The 13,650-nt window shown below is 42.3% G+C and overlaps 1 protein-coding gene and 1 long non-coding RNA gene across 5 annotated transcripts in view; one reads left to right on the top strand and one right to left on the bottom strand.

Moving 5' to 3' along the window:
- LOC309636483 (uncharacterized protein) overlaps positions 1–13,650 on the top strand; it is a 61,734-nt gene that overhangs the window by 14,355 nt on the left and 33,729 nt on the right. For 2 of the 4 annotated variants that reach the window (XR_014250021.1, XR_014250022.1), the window contains exon 1: positions 4,823–11,562. The exons of 1 other annotated variant lie outside the window; for it this stretch is intronic. The gene's annotated coding sequence lies outside the window, so the exon portion shown is untranslated. Of the gene's footprint in view, positions 1–4,822; positions 11,563–13,650 lie in introns of those variants that run through there. One more of the 4 variants, XR_014250020.1, reaches the window with a different exon arrangement.
- Positions 1–13,650, bottom strand: part of LOC309636553 — a 46,471-nt gene that overhangs the window by 7,121 nt on the left and 25,700 nt on the right. The gene's annotated exons all lie outside the window — the stretch shown is intronic.

The raw sequence follows: 13,650 nt of genomic DNA, 5'->3' as shown, positions 1-13,650 counted from the left end.
TTCTTCTTTCTTTTCTTTTTATTGTGTCTACATGAGAAGATACTGTTAGCAGAATCTATTGTGGTAATCATTTCACAATATATGTGAATCTAACTGTCATGCTGGATGCCTTAAACTTATACAGTGATGTATGTCAATGATTTCTCAGTAAAACTGGGAAAAAAAAGTTATCATCGTATTTTTGTACTTTAAGCCCCTCCATGGACTTTATCAGGAGACTGAAGCTCCTGAACCACGGAATAGGTACCCACTCAACCTGAGAAGTCATTAATTTGTCTTCCAGATGTCCTTTTAGAAACCACCAATGCATCACTGGAGTGCTTACAAAGTTTGGAAAAAAACAAGTATAAAAGGTGTATGCAGTAAAGAGAGGCAGGAAAAAGAAAAAATACAATTAAAAGCATTAATTCTTTCAGAAGTCATCTCATACATTTGTGTTTATAAACAGTAACATATTCTTTGTGAAATAATGCTTAAAATCTTTGAGGATATACATATATTTTCTTCAAAGCCTTGCCAAGAAATGAAACATAAATAAGTTCTTGATACTAATATAAATATTTTAAAAGTTTTTCCAGTGAATCTAAACACTACACTTCCTTGTATTTTCCCAGTCTCCCTCCTTCAAGCGAGCTCTCTTGTTTTCTTTAGATCCCAAAGGCACTTTGAATTTACGTACTGGTGATCAGAGAGTAAAATTTTAAGAGTTTCCTCACTAAAGTATTTAGGAATATATTAAACCGTTGTGCCCAGACAGAAACTGTGTGGAAATAAGCTAGCTTGACCTCAAGTTACTGGAAACGTGGTGTGCAGAGAACAGCGAGTTCCCAAAAGAGATCTCCAGCAGGGTGACTGCCGTGTCCTTGAAGAAGGGAGAAAGATATGAGCTGTATGCTAGGGAAGGTTTTGGCCATAGTTATATTGAAAATAGAAAGGTAAATCTGTCTCATTAAGCCTCATTGCTTGTTGAATCAAATACGCATCTCATGATCTCACTTTCTCTTGAGAGTTTTGGAGCGACAGGGTGGAGGTGGCAGTATATCCTCACTTGTTGACACACTGGAGACTAAAGTTACAATAACCTGGGGTGGAGTGAAGCATTCCAGCTGCTCTGAGATGTTTGCAGAGGATTTTCCAGTGACCAGAGGGCTTCTCTGAAGTTTACACACATGTGCAACTTACTATGTCCACTCCTACAGACCCAAGGTCTCCCCTCATTTTCTGGGATTCCAAATCTCATCCTCCTTGTAACAGTTAAGTTCTCAGAAGCATGACTCACTTTTTTCTCCTGGGTCTGGCGGTTGGAGCGGGTAAGCAGAACAGAACAAAGCTAGAGATCTAAGCAAGTGAAGTGGCCCCTCTATTTTCTTTGTCTACGTTGGCATAAAAATCTTGACTTGGGACTTCCCTGGTGGTGCAGTGGTTAAGAATCCACCTGCCAATGCAGGGGACATGGGTTTGAGCCCTGGTCCGGGAGGATCCCACATGCCGCGGAGCAACTAGGCCCGTGAGCCACAACTACTGAGCCTGCGTGTCTGGAGCCTGTGCTCCGCAACGGGAGAGGCCACGACAATGAGAGGCCCGCGCACCGCGATGAAGAGTGGCCCCCGCTCGCCGCAACTGGAGAAAGCCCTTGCACAGAAATGAAGACCCAACACAGCCAAAAATAAATAAATTAAAAAAAAAAAAAAGGTTACTCTTTAAAAAAAAAAAAAAGACCTAATGCAGCCAAAAGTTAAATAAATTAAAAATGACTATCTTAAAAAAAAAAAAGCTTGACTAGTGTCTCTCAAATACATGATTACTTTTTAAAAGCTTTCCCAAACCAAACAATAACCATTGGTTCACACTATATGGCCCAAACACCCATCAGTAATAGAATGAATTATCTGGGGTATGTTCCCCACAGTGAAGAGTGCATTCCAGGGGTTGGAAGGAACAGCCCTCACTGGTGCATCAATACGGTGACTCTCAAACATGAGGGTGAGTGAAGGCAGACAGATACTAAAGGGGGAACTCTATGTGCTTCCTTTTACAGAAAACATAAAAACAGGCAAAATAATCAGTTTGGGATTGCCCTTTGGGAAAGAAGTCTAAGTGGGTCTTCTGGGCAGTTGGTGATAATCTGGTTTTCTTTGTTCTGAGTGCCAGTTACACAGCCGTGTTCTTTGTAAAAAGTCGTCAACCTGTACGCTAATAATATGCACCCTTTCTATACATTTCATTTAATTAAGAAGCAAGCTCTTTTTTAAAAATAGGATATATGGAAAGTGAATCTCAATTCACTGGCCAAATTCTTTCTGCATTCCGTCCCCCCCCACTTATGCTTTCGCCCTTTCTGCATTTACAATTTATGTGGAGAGAAAGCCCTTTAAGACTTTTCAAAATTTTCCATGATGGCTTCTCTGGCAAACACGATCAGGTGTTTGTAGTTCTTGGAGTCCTAATGATTCACAGCTTTTTTTTTTCCTTTAATAAATTTATTTATTTATTTATTTTTGGCTGTGTTGGGTCTTCATTGCTGCACGCAGGCTTTCTCTAGTTGTGGCGAGCGGGGGTTACTCTATGTTGAGGTGTGTGGGCTTCTCATTGCGGTGGCTTCTCTTGTTGCAGAGCACGGGCTCTAGGCGCGCGGGCTTCAGGAGTTGTGGCTCATGGGCTCTAGAGTGCATGTTCAGTAGTTGCGGCGCACGGGCTTAGTTGCTCTGCGGTATATGGGATCTTCCTGGGCCAGGGCTCGAACCTGTGTCCCTTGCATTGGCAGGCAGATTCTTAACCACTGTGCCACCAGGGAAGTGCTGGTGTCTTTCGTTATTTGATTTTTGTCCTCAGTTCCTGAAATAGCTTCAGAGTAAAAACATGAAATTGATATCTTTTGTTATTCATAACAAATTACTTTCAACCACGTCTGAGTTTATGTTAATGGGACGAATTTCGGAAAGCCCCTAGATAAACACAAGATGGGAGCTGGTTGTTAAGAGAACCAACCACACTATTAGAGGGTTGGAATTTTCAGTTCCTCCCCTCCCACTTCCAGGGAGCGGAAAGGGGCTGGAGGTTAATTAATTGCCAGTGGCTAATAATTTAAACAATTGTGCCTTGGAATGAAGCCTCCATTAAAAACCCAAGAGGGTGTAGTTTGGAGAACTTCCTGTTGTGGACGCCTGGAGGTGCTGGGAGGGTGGTGCACCTGGAGAGGGCATGGAAGTTCCGTGGCCCCTTCCCACACACAACTTGTCCTATACATCTCTTCCATCTGGTTGTTCTGGAGTTGTATCCTTTTATAATACATTGTTAATATAGTAAGTAAATTGTTTTCCTGAGTTTTGTGAGCAGCTCTAGCAAATGATTGAACCCAAAGAGGGGGCCATGGGAACCTCCAATCTACAGCCAGTGGTCAGAAGCACAGTGTGAGATAATAGAAAAAATATAGATTGGTTTCTGTCCTGGGTTCCTGGCACAGAGCTCCTAAAACCTTTTTAATTTCCTCAGTGAGAAAAGCATTAGGAACATCTTTTGATCTAATATTTGGCCTTTGACCCCAGTTCCTGACATGGAGCTCCTAAATCCCTTGTAATTTCCTGGGTGATGGGAGCATCTTTGTTCTAATGAGGTGACTCTTGGTGGGCTCCTGGATGGGGGCTGGTGACCAGAAAGACCAAGCCATGTGTTAGAAGCTTGGAATTTTCAGCTCCACCCCTTCATTCTCCAGAGAAGGGAGAGAGACTGGAAATAGAGTTAGTTATCAGTCATGCTTATGTGATGAAGCTTCCATAAAAATCCCAAACGTATGGGGGCACAGAGAGCTTCTGGGGTGAATGCACGGAGGTACTGGGAGAGTGGGGCACCCAGAGAAGGCATGGAAGCTCTGCGCCCCTTTCCCACATACCTTGCTCTATGCACCTCTTCCATCTGGATATTCATCTGTACCCTTTATAATATCCTTTTCTAATAAATGGGTAAACAGTAAGTAAACTGTTTTCCTGAGTTCTCTGAGCCACTCTAACAAATTAAGTGAACCCGAGGAGGGGGTCATGGGAACCTCTGGTTTATAGCCTATTGTTCACAAGCACAGGTAACAGTCCGGACTTGCGATTGGTATTTGAAGTGGGGGACTGAGTCCTTAACCTGTGGGATCTGACGCTATCTCCAGGTAGAGAGTGTCAGAACCAAGTAAACTGTAGGACACCCAGCTGGTGTCTGAGAATTTCTTGGTGTGGGGAAAAACGCACAAACCAAGGGAAGGGAAGTGACGAGAAGGGAAGAGTTCTGAGTGTCAGAAGTGAAGTATTGACAGCAGAATGTTGAGAGGAGAAACACAGGAGGTTTTTCTCCTTTATGAAGCACAAGGGTTTTTCTCCTTTCTTTGTGGGGATCCGGATGAGGAGCGTGAGAGCATAACTCCTACGAGGAGGCTAGGACTTAAAACCCCCAAACGTGATTTTTCTAAAAGAACAAACTGTAATGGTCAGACCTACCTTTAAGAATGGATGGGGGCTTCCCTGGTGGCGCAGTGGTTGAGAATCTGCCTGCCAATGCAGGGGACACGGGTTCGAGCCCTGGTCTGGGAAGATCCCACATGCCGCGGAGCAACTAGGCCCGTGAGCCACAACTACTGAGCCTGCGCGTCTGGAGCCTGTGCTCCGCAACAAGAGAGGCCACGATAGTGAGAGGCCCGCGCACCGCGATGAAGAGAGGCCCCCGCTCGCCGCAACTAGAGAGAGCCCTCGCACAGAAACGAAGACCCAACACAGCCAATAAATAAATAAATAAATAAATAAAATTTAAAAAAAAAAAAAAGAATGGATGAAGTCACCTGACGAGGGTGTGTGGCATGTGGGAATGAGGGGAGGGGCAGGGTGGGGAGAGCCCCGGCTGTCTGGCACAGCACATGGTACTCTCCTTTGGCTGGACCCTTAGCTGTGACAGTTTCTCTCCCTTGACCCTGGCCCAGAGGTCTTCTTATTTCTCCAAAGTTCCTTGGATCCAAAGTAGAGCTAGAAAGTTCCTTCCAGCAGGACCAGGACTCATACGTCAAAAGCTGAGACACTCTAAGCCTTTTACTTCTGTGCAACTGCCCAAACTAGCGCCTCACTTAGATTTGGTCCTTCCCAAAGACGGTCAATTCACTGAACACTGAAAGCATTTCAGTTTGTCCATGTCTGTACCCTTGGATGTGAAACAGATTTCATGCAAATGAAATAATTTCTTAGGATGCTTGCCTACAATCCAATACAGACTGCCAAAAGCTGGTGCTGTCTTATTCAGCCAGAGCCAAGGAGTTGTTCACATTAAACACTAGACAATTGGGGGCTTCTGCTAAAGGGTCCACCTTAGCCGTACCTGATACACAGGATTCTCTTTCTCTTGCCCCTCCCCAACGCTCTCCTCCAGCCACAGGAAATGGCCCAGGACAGGCTGTTGACTCAGGGTCATGTATAGTCTGTCCAGCAAACTCTGACGTGATCTAGTTCAAGATGATGGGCTCACCCAGAAGTTTCAACTAAAAATATCGAGAGGATAAGTTAGCACCAGGAGTGGAACCCAGAAGGGGCACATTCAGAAGCAGATGAAGCTTGGACCACGCAGGGTCCATGGTCTTGGAATCCAAAGTTAAGGTGGTGGTGGGGGGGAGGTAAAACCCAAAGCAAGAGTCAGGAGGCAAAAATAAGGCTGAACAGAGGGAAAAAACATGGTAAAATGTAGAAGAGCAGAAGAAGAGTAGCTGAGAACATTCCCTGAATATTCTGTTTCTTTTCCAAGGTTACTGTGCACTTCGTATAATAAACCTCTCTTCTTTTGATTTGACCTGGATAAATATCTATTTCTTGAACTCCAAACTGGAAGAGTCAGAGCAGATGCCCGACTCCCTCCTCCACCCTTCCTTCTTTCCAGTGATTGGCATGGGGTTGGGGGTTGGGTGAGGAGGAAGGTCTCACATTATTCTTGTAATGGATTCTCAGTGCTAATAAGGTTTGCTAACTCATCAGTGACCATACAAACTTTCCAGGCCTCAGACTGATTCATCTCTAAATTAGGGGACTGAATAATGAAATTTCACTCCCCTCATCTCCGGTTCCCTTAGGAGTTTGTACACAGAGTTCTCCTTCTGGTTGAGAAACAACTGAGGGGCACAGAGGTTGTTGCATCCCGTGATTTTTTTAAAATTTAATTTTATTTATATTTTTATACAGCAGGTTCCTATCAGTCATCCATTTTATACACATCAGTGTATACATGTCAATCCCAATCACCTAATTCATCACACCACCCCCCCCGCCCCCCACCGCTTTCCCCCCTTGGTGTCCATACATTTGTTCTCTACATCTGTGTCTCAAATTCTGCCCTGCAAACCGGTTCATCTGTACCATTTTTCTAGGTTCCACATATATGCATTAATATACTATATTTTTCTCTTTCTGACTTACTTCACTCTGTATGACAGTCTCTAGATCCAACCACATCTCAACAAATGATCCAATTCTGTTCCTTTTTATGGCTAAGTAATATTCCATTGTATATATGTACCACAACTTCTTTATCCATTCGTCTGTTGATGGGCATTTAGGTTGCTTCCATGACGTGGCTATTGTAAATAGTGCTGCAATGAACATTGGGGTGCATGTGTCTTTTTGAATTATGGTTTTCTCTGGGTACATGCCCAGTAGGGGGATTGCTGGGTCATATGGTAATTCTACTTTTAGTTTTTTAAGGAACCTCCATACTGTTCTCCATAGTGGCTGTATCAATTTACATTCCTACCAATAGTGCAAGAGGGTTCCCTTTTCTCCACACCCTCTCCAGCATTTGTTGTTTGTAGATTTTCTGATGACGCCCATTCTAATTGGTGTGAGGTGATAACTCATTGTAGTTTTGATTTGCATTTCTCTAATAATTAGTGATGTTGAGCAGCTTTTCATGTGCTTCTTGGCCATCTGTATGTCTTCTTTGGAGAAATGTCTATTTAGGTCTTCTGCTCATTTTTGGATTGTGTTTTTTTTCTTTTTTTTTTATTGAGCTGCATGAGCTGTTTATATATTTTGGAGATTAATCCTTTGTCCATTGATTCATTTGCAAATATTTTCTCCCATTCTGAGGGTTGTCTTTTCATCTTGTTTGTAGTTTCCTTTGCTTTGCAAAAGCTTTTAAGTTTCATTAGGTCCCATTTCTTTATTTATGTTTTTATTTCCATTACTCTAGGAGGTGGGTCAAAAAAGATCTTGCTGTGATTTATGTCAAAGAGTGTTCTTCCTAAGTTTTCCTCTAAGAGTTTTATAGTGTCTGGTCTTACATTTAGGTCTTTAATCCATTTTGAGTTTATTTTTGTGTATGGTGTTAGGGAGTGTTCTAATTTCATTCTTTTACATGTAGCTGTCCAGTTTTCCCAGCACCACTTATTGAAGAGACTGTCTTTTCTCTATTGTATATTGTTGCCTCCTTTGTCATAGATTAGTTGACCATATATGCATGGGGTTATCTCTGGGAGTTCTATCCTGTTCCATTGATCTATATTTCTGTTTTTGTGCCAGTACAATATTGTCTTGATCACTGTAGCTTTGTAGTAAAGTCTGAAGTCAGGGAGTCTGATTCCTCCAGCTCCATTATTTTTCCTCAAGACTGCATTGGCTATTTGGGGTCTTTTGTGTCTCCATACAAATTTTAAGATTTTTTGTTCTAGTTCTGTAAAAAATTCCATTGGTAATTTGATAGAGATTGCATTGAATCTGTAGATTGCTTTGGGTAGTATAGTCATTTTCACAATATTGATTCTTCCAATCCAAGAACATGGTATATCTCTCCATCTGTTGGTATCATCTTTAATTTCTTTCATCAGTGTCTTATAGTTTTCTGCATATAGGTCTTTTGTCTCCCTAGGTAGATTTATTCCTAGGTATTTTATTCTTTTTGTTGCAATGGTAAATGAGAGTGTTTCCTTAATTTCTCTTTCAGATTTTTTATCATTAGTGTATAGGAATGCAAGAGATTTCTGTGCATTAATTTTGTATCCTGCAACATTACCAAATTCATTGATTAGCTCTAGTAGTTTTCAGGTGGCATCTTTAGGATTCTCTATGTATAGTATCATGTCATCTGCAAACAGTGACAGTTTTACTTCTTCTTTTCCAATTTGTATTCCTTTTATTTCTTTTCTTTCTCTGATTGTCATGGCTAGGACTTCAGCCACTATGTTGAATAATAGTGGCGAGCATGGACATCCCTGTCTTGTTCCTGATCTTAGAGGAAATGCTTTCAGTTTTTCACTGTTGAGAATGATGTTGGCTGTGGGTTTGTCATATATGGCCTTTATTATGTTGAGGTAGGTTCCCTCTATGCCCATTTTCTGGAGGGTTTTTATCATAATTGGGTGTTGAGTTTTGTCAAAAGCTTTCTCTGCACCTATTGAGATGATCATATGGTTTTTATTCTTCAGTTTGTTAATATGGTGTATCACATTGATTGATCTGCGTATATTGAAGAATCCTTGCATTCCTGGGATAAATCCCACTTGATCATGGTGTATGATCCTTTTATGTGTTGTTGAATTCTGTTTGCTAGTATTTTGTTGAGGATTTTTGCATCTATATTCATGAGGGATATTGGTCTGTAATTTTCTTTTTTTGTAGTATCTTTGTCTGGTTTTGGTATCAGGGTGATGGTGGCCTCAGAGAATGAGTTTGGGAGTGTTCCTTCCTCTGCAGTTTTTTGGAAGAGTTTGAGAAGGATGGGTGTTAGCTCTTCTCTAAATGTTTGATAGAATTCACCTGTGAAGCCATCTGGTCCTGGACTTTTGTTTGTTGGAAGATTTTTCATCACAGTTTCAATTTCCTTACTTGTGATCGGTCTGTTCATATTTTCTACTTCTTCCTGGTTCAGTCTTGGAAGGTTATACCTTTCTAAGAATTTGTCCATTTCTTCCAGGTTGTCCATTTTATTGGCACAGACTTGCTTATAGTGGTCTCTTAGGATGCTTTGTATTTCTGTGGTGTCTGTTGTAACTTCTCCTTTTTCATTTCTAATTTTATTGTTTTGAGTCCTCTCCCTCTTTTTCTTGATGAGTCTGGCTAATGGTTTACCAATTTTGCTTACCTTATCAAAGAACCAGCTTTTAGATTTATTGATCTTTGCTATTGTTTTCTTTGTTTCTATTTCATTTATTTCCGCACTGATCTTTATGATTTCTTTCCTTCTACTAACTTTGGGTTTTGTTTGTTCTTCTTGCTCTAGTCCCTTTAGGTGTAATGTTAGGTTGTTTATTTGAGATGTTTCTTGTTTCTTGAGGTAGGCTTGTATTGCTATAAACTTCCCTCTTAGAACTGCTTTTGCTGCATCCCATAAGTTTTGGATCATCGTGTTTTCATTGTCATTTGTCTCTCAGTATTTTTTGATTTCCTCTCTGATTTCTTCAGTGATCCCTTGGTTATTTAGTAACGTATTGTTTAGCCTCCATGTGTTTGTATTTTTAAGTTTTTTTCCCTGTAATTGATTTCTAATCTCATAGCATTGTGGTCAGAAAAGATGCTTGATATGATTTCAATTTTCTTAAATTTACTGAGGCTTGACTTGTGACCCAAGATGTTATCTATCCTGGAGAATGTTCCATGTGCACTTGAGAAGAAAGTGTATTCTGCTGTTTTTGAATGAAATGTCCTATAAATATCAATTAAATCTATCTGGTCTATTGTGTCATTTAAAGCTTGTGTTTTCTTATTAATTTTCTCTTTGGATGATCTGTACATTGGTGTAAGTGAGGTGTTAAACTCCCCCTCTATTATTGTGTTACTGTTGATTTCCTTTTCTATAGCTGTTATCAGTTGCCTTATGTATTGAGGTGCTCCTGTGTTGGGTGCATATATATTTATAATTGTTATATCTTCTTCTTGGATTGATCCCTGGATCATTATGTAGTGTCCTTCCTTGCCTCTTGTAACATTATTTTAAAGTCTATTTTATCTGATATGAATATTGCTACTCCAGCTTTCTTTTGATTTCCATTTGCATGGAATATCTTTTTCCATCCCCTCACTTTCAGTCTGTATGTGTCCCTAGGTCTGAAGTGGGTCTCTTGTAGACAGCATATTTATGGGTCTTATTTTTGTATCCATTCAGAGATCCTGTGTCTTTTGGTTGGAGCATTGAATCTGTTCACGTTTAAGATAATTATCGATATGTATGTTCCTATTACCATTTTCTTAACTGTTATGGGGTCGTTTTTGTAGGTCCTTTACTTCTCTTGTGTTTCCCACTTAGAGAACTTTCTTTAGCATTTGTTATAGAGCTGGTTTGGTGGTGCTCAATTCTCTTAGCTTTTGCTTGTCTGTAAAGCTTTTGGTTTCTCCATTGAATCTGAATGAGATCCTTGCCGGGTAGAGTAATCTTGGTTGTAGGTTCTTCCCTTTCATCACTTTAAATATACCATGCCACTTCCTTCTGGCTTGTAGAGTTTCTGCTGAGAAATCAGCTGTTAACCTTATGGGAGTTTCCTTGTATGTTGTTTGTCATTTTCCCCTTGTTGCTTTCAATAATTTTTCTTTGTCTTTAATTTTTGTCAATTTTATTACTATATATCTCAGCATGTTTCTCCTTGGGTTTATCCTGCCTGGGACTCTCTGCACTTCCTGGACTTGGTGGTTATTTCCCTTCCCATGTTAGGGAAGTTTTCGACTATAATCTCTTCAAATATTTTCTCTGGTCCTTTCTCTCTGTTCTCCTTTTGGGACCCGCATAATGCGAATGTTGTTGCATCTAATGTTGTCCCAGAAGTCTCTTAGGCTGTCTTCATTTCTTTTCGTTCTTTTTTCTTTATTCTGTTCCACAGCAGTGAATTCCACCATTCTGTCTTCCAGGTCACTTACCCATCCTTCTGCCTCAGTTATTCTGCTGTTGATTCCTTCTAGTGTATTTTTCATTTCAGTCATTGTATTGTTCCTCTCTGTTTGTTTGTTCTTTAATTCTTCTAGGTCTTTGTTAAACATTTCTTGCATCTTCTCGATCTTTGCCTCCATTCTTTTTCCAAGGTCCTGGATCATCTTCACTATCATTATTCTGAATTCTTTTTCTGGAATGCTGCCTATCTCCATTTCATTTAGTTGTTTTTCTGGGGTTTTATCTTGTTCCTTCATCTGGTACAGAGCCCTCTGCCTTTTCCTCTTGTCTATCTTTCTGTGAATGTGTTTTTTTCCCCCACAGGCTGCAGGATTGTAGTTCTTCTTGCTTCTGCTCTCTGCCCTCTGGTGGATGAGGCTATCTAAGAGGCTTGTGCAAGTTTCCTGATGGGAGGGACTGTTGGTGGGTAGAGCTGGCTGTTGCTCTGGTGGGCAGAGCTCAGTAAAACTTGAATCCACTTGTCTGCTATGGGTGTGGCTGGGTTCCCTCCCTGTTGGTTGTTTGGCCAGAGGCAACCCAACACTGGAGCCTACCCAGCTCTTTGGTGGGGCTAATGGCAGACTCCAGGAGGGCTCATGCCCAGGAGTACCTCCCAGAACTTCTGCTGCCAGTGTCCTTGTCCCCAGGGTGAGCCACAGCCACCCCCCACCTCTGCAGGAGACCCTCCAACACTAGTAGGTAGGTCTGGTTCAGTCTCCTATGGGGTCAGTGCTCCTTCCCCTGGGTCCCGATGCGCACACTGCTTTGTATGTGCCTTCCAAGAGTGAAGTCTCTGATTCCCCCAATCCTGTCGAAGTCCTGCAGTCAAATCCCGCTAGTCTTCAAGTCTGATTCTCTAGGAATTCCTCCTTCCGTTGCCAGACCCACAGGTTGAGAAGCCTGACGTGGGCTCAGAACCTTCACTCCAGTGGGTGGACTTCTGTCGTATAAGTGTTCTCCAGTTTGTGAGTCACCCACCCAGCAGTTATGGGATTTGATTTTATTGTGATTGCAACCCTCCTACCATCTCATTGTGGCTTCTCCTTTGTCTTTGGATGTGGGGTATCTTTTTGGTGAGTTCCAGTGTCTTCCTGTCGATGATTGTTCAGCAGTTAGTTGTGATTCTGGTGCTCTCGCAAGAGGGAGTGAGAGCACGTCCTTCCACTCCACCATCCTGAACCCCAGACGATTTTTTTTTCCTTGGGATTTTTAAGAAAGGAGAGGAAGAAATTCCTCAAGAAGGCATTTTGGATTTCTAGACTATAGGAGAAGGAAACTAGAAAAGGCTCATCACTCCATGACACAGACTAGTCTTTGATTTTGTATATCAGGCTGTTGGACATTATTTAAAAAAAATAAAAAAGGCTCAGGTAGCAGCTGTGAACCTTAGGGCAGTTTCAGCTCAACTGGTGCCTACAGATCAGACTGATATCCATCAGGGACAGTCCCAGCTGAATGGGTATAAATTCCACCCCGAGCAGGGAGAGCAGAGCACCACACCTGCTGAGGGCAGGGCTGCCAGGACCCGTGCTACCGGGACATGTCCCAGTGGGCTCGGCATACTTCTAGCTTCAAGGCGGGGTTTTACTGTGCAATTGAATGCTTTATTTTTTTTTTTTATCCACTTAGAAGTTCACTGAAAGTTGATTTATTCAGTTAGTTGCCCTTAAGAAGAGTCCTCTAATTGTAAACTCGCATTGTGAGATGAATTTAAAACAAGCCAGGCTGCTCTGATTAGCTCTGCTTCTTTCATTGCTTTCCTCCTTGAAAAACATTTAAAGCAACTGACCGAGGAAATCATGTTTTCTTAAAACACTGCAGCTCATTTCTTTTAATATTATGGAAAATCAGACTGTTATGGCCTACTGCTTAGTGCTTTCAACCTGCAAAAGCAACTGCAGGACTAAACGGTGTGTTCCCTCCCCAGAGTGGATGGGACAGGACAGCTCTGGGAGGCAGCTCAATGGGAACAGTCCAGAAATTCCTGACTCACAAACCAGGGCAGGTGCCTGCAGGCAATCTGACTCATCTCCCTCAACCCCACTTCTGAGGGGTGCAGGAGCCGGTCGCGTCCAGGGGCAGCACAATGGCTGGGACTTAGGAAGACTTAAAAAGAGAAAAAGGGGACTTCCCTGGTGGCGCAGTGGTTAAGAATCCACCTGCCAATTCAGGAGACACGGGTTCGAGCCCTGGTCCGGGAAGATCCCATATGCTGCGGAGCAACTAAGCCTGTGAGCCATAACTACTGAAGCCCACGTGCTGCAACCACTGAAGCCCACATGCCTAGGGCCCGTGCTCCACAGCAAGAGAAGCCACTGCAATGAAAAGCCCGAGCACTGCAATGAAGAGTAGACCCCGATCTCTGCAACTAGAGAAAGCCCGCATGCAGCAACAAAGACCCAATGCAGCCAAAAATAAGTTAATTAATAAATTAATTTTTTTTAAAAAAAGAAAAAGGACTCCTGCACTCTCCCTGCCAAGTATGAAACAAAGGCCCATTTGTGCAGCTTCTCTTTGGTCATCCTGCCTCTGTTCCGGAATAATTTGCTCCATGAATAGTGTGGGCAGGAACCCCAAGTTGCAGCTCCCACCCTCTCCCCCCCCCACCATCTCTCGTAGCTCTTCTTTCATCCCAGCGGTAATTCCCATCAGAGGAATGTCCCTAGTTTACCTCAGAATAAAACCCCCTTCAGGAAAAAGTGTCCAAATAAATCCTCACAAATGAGAGCTCTGACCGGCACTGAGGCAATCAGCACTCCTTCCCTGGTGGGAACGGGGGGCCTTGGC

This window comes from Balaenoptera physalus (genome assembly GCF_965194825.1).
Source record: "Balaenoptera physalus genome assembly, chromosome: 1".
Lineage (NCBI taxonomy): Eukaryota > Metazoa > Chordata > Mammalia > Artiodactyla > Balaenopteridae > Balaenoptera > Balaenoptera physalus.
Note: the sequence above shows the minus strand (reverse complement) of the source record. Positions and strands in the feature narration are given on the sequence as shown.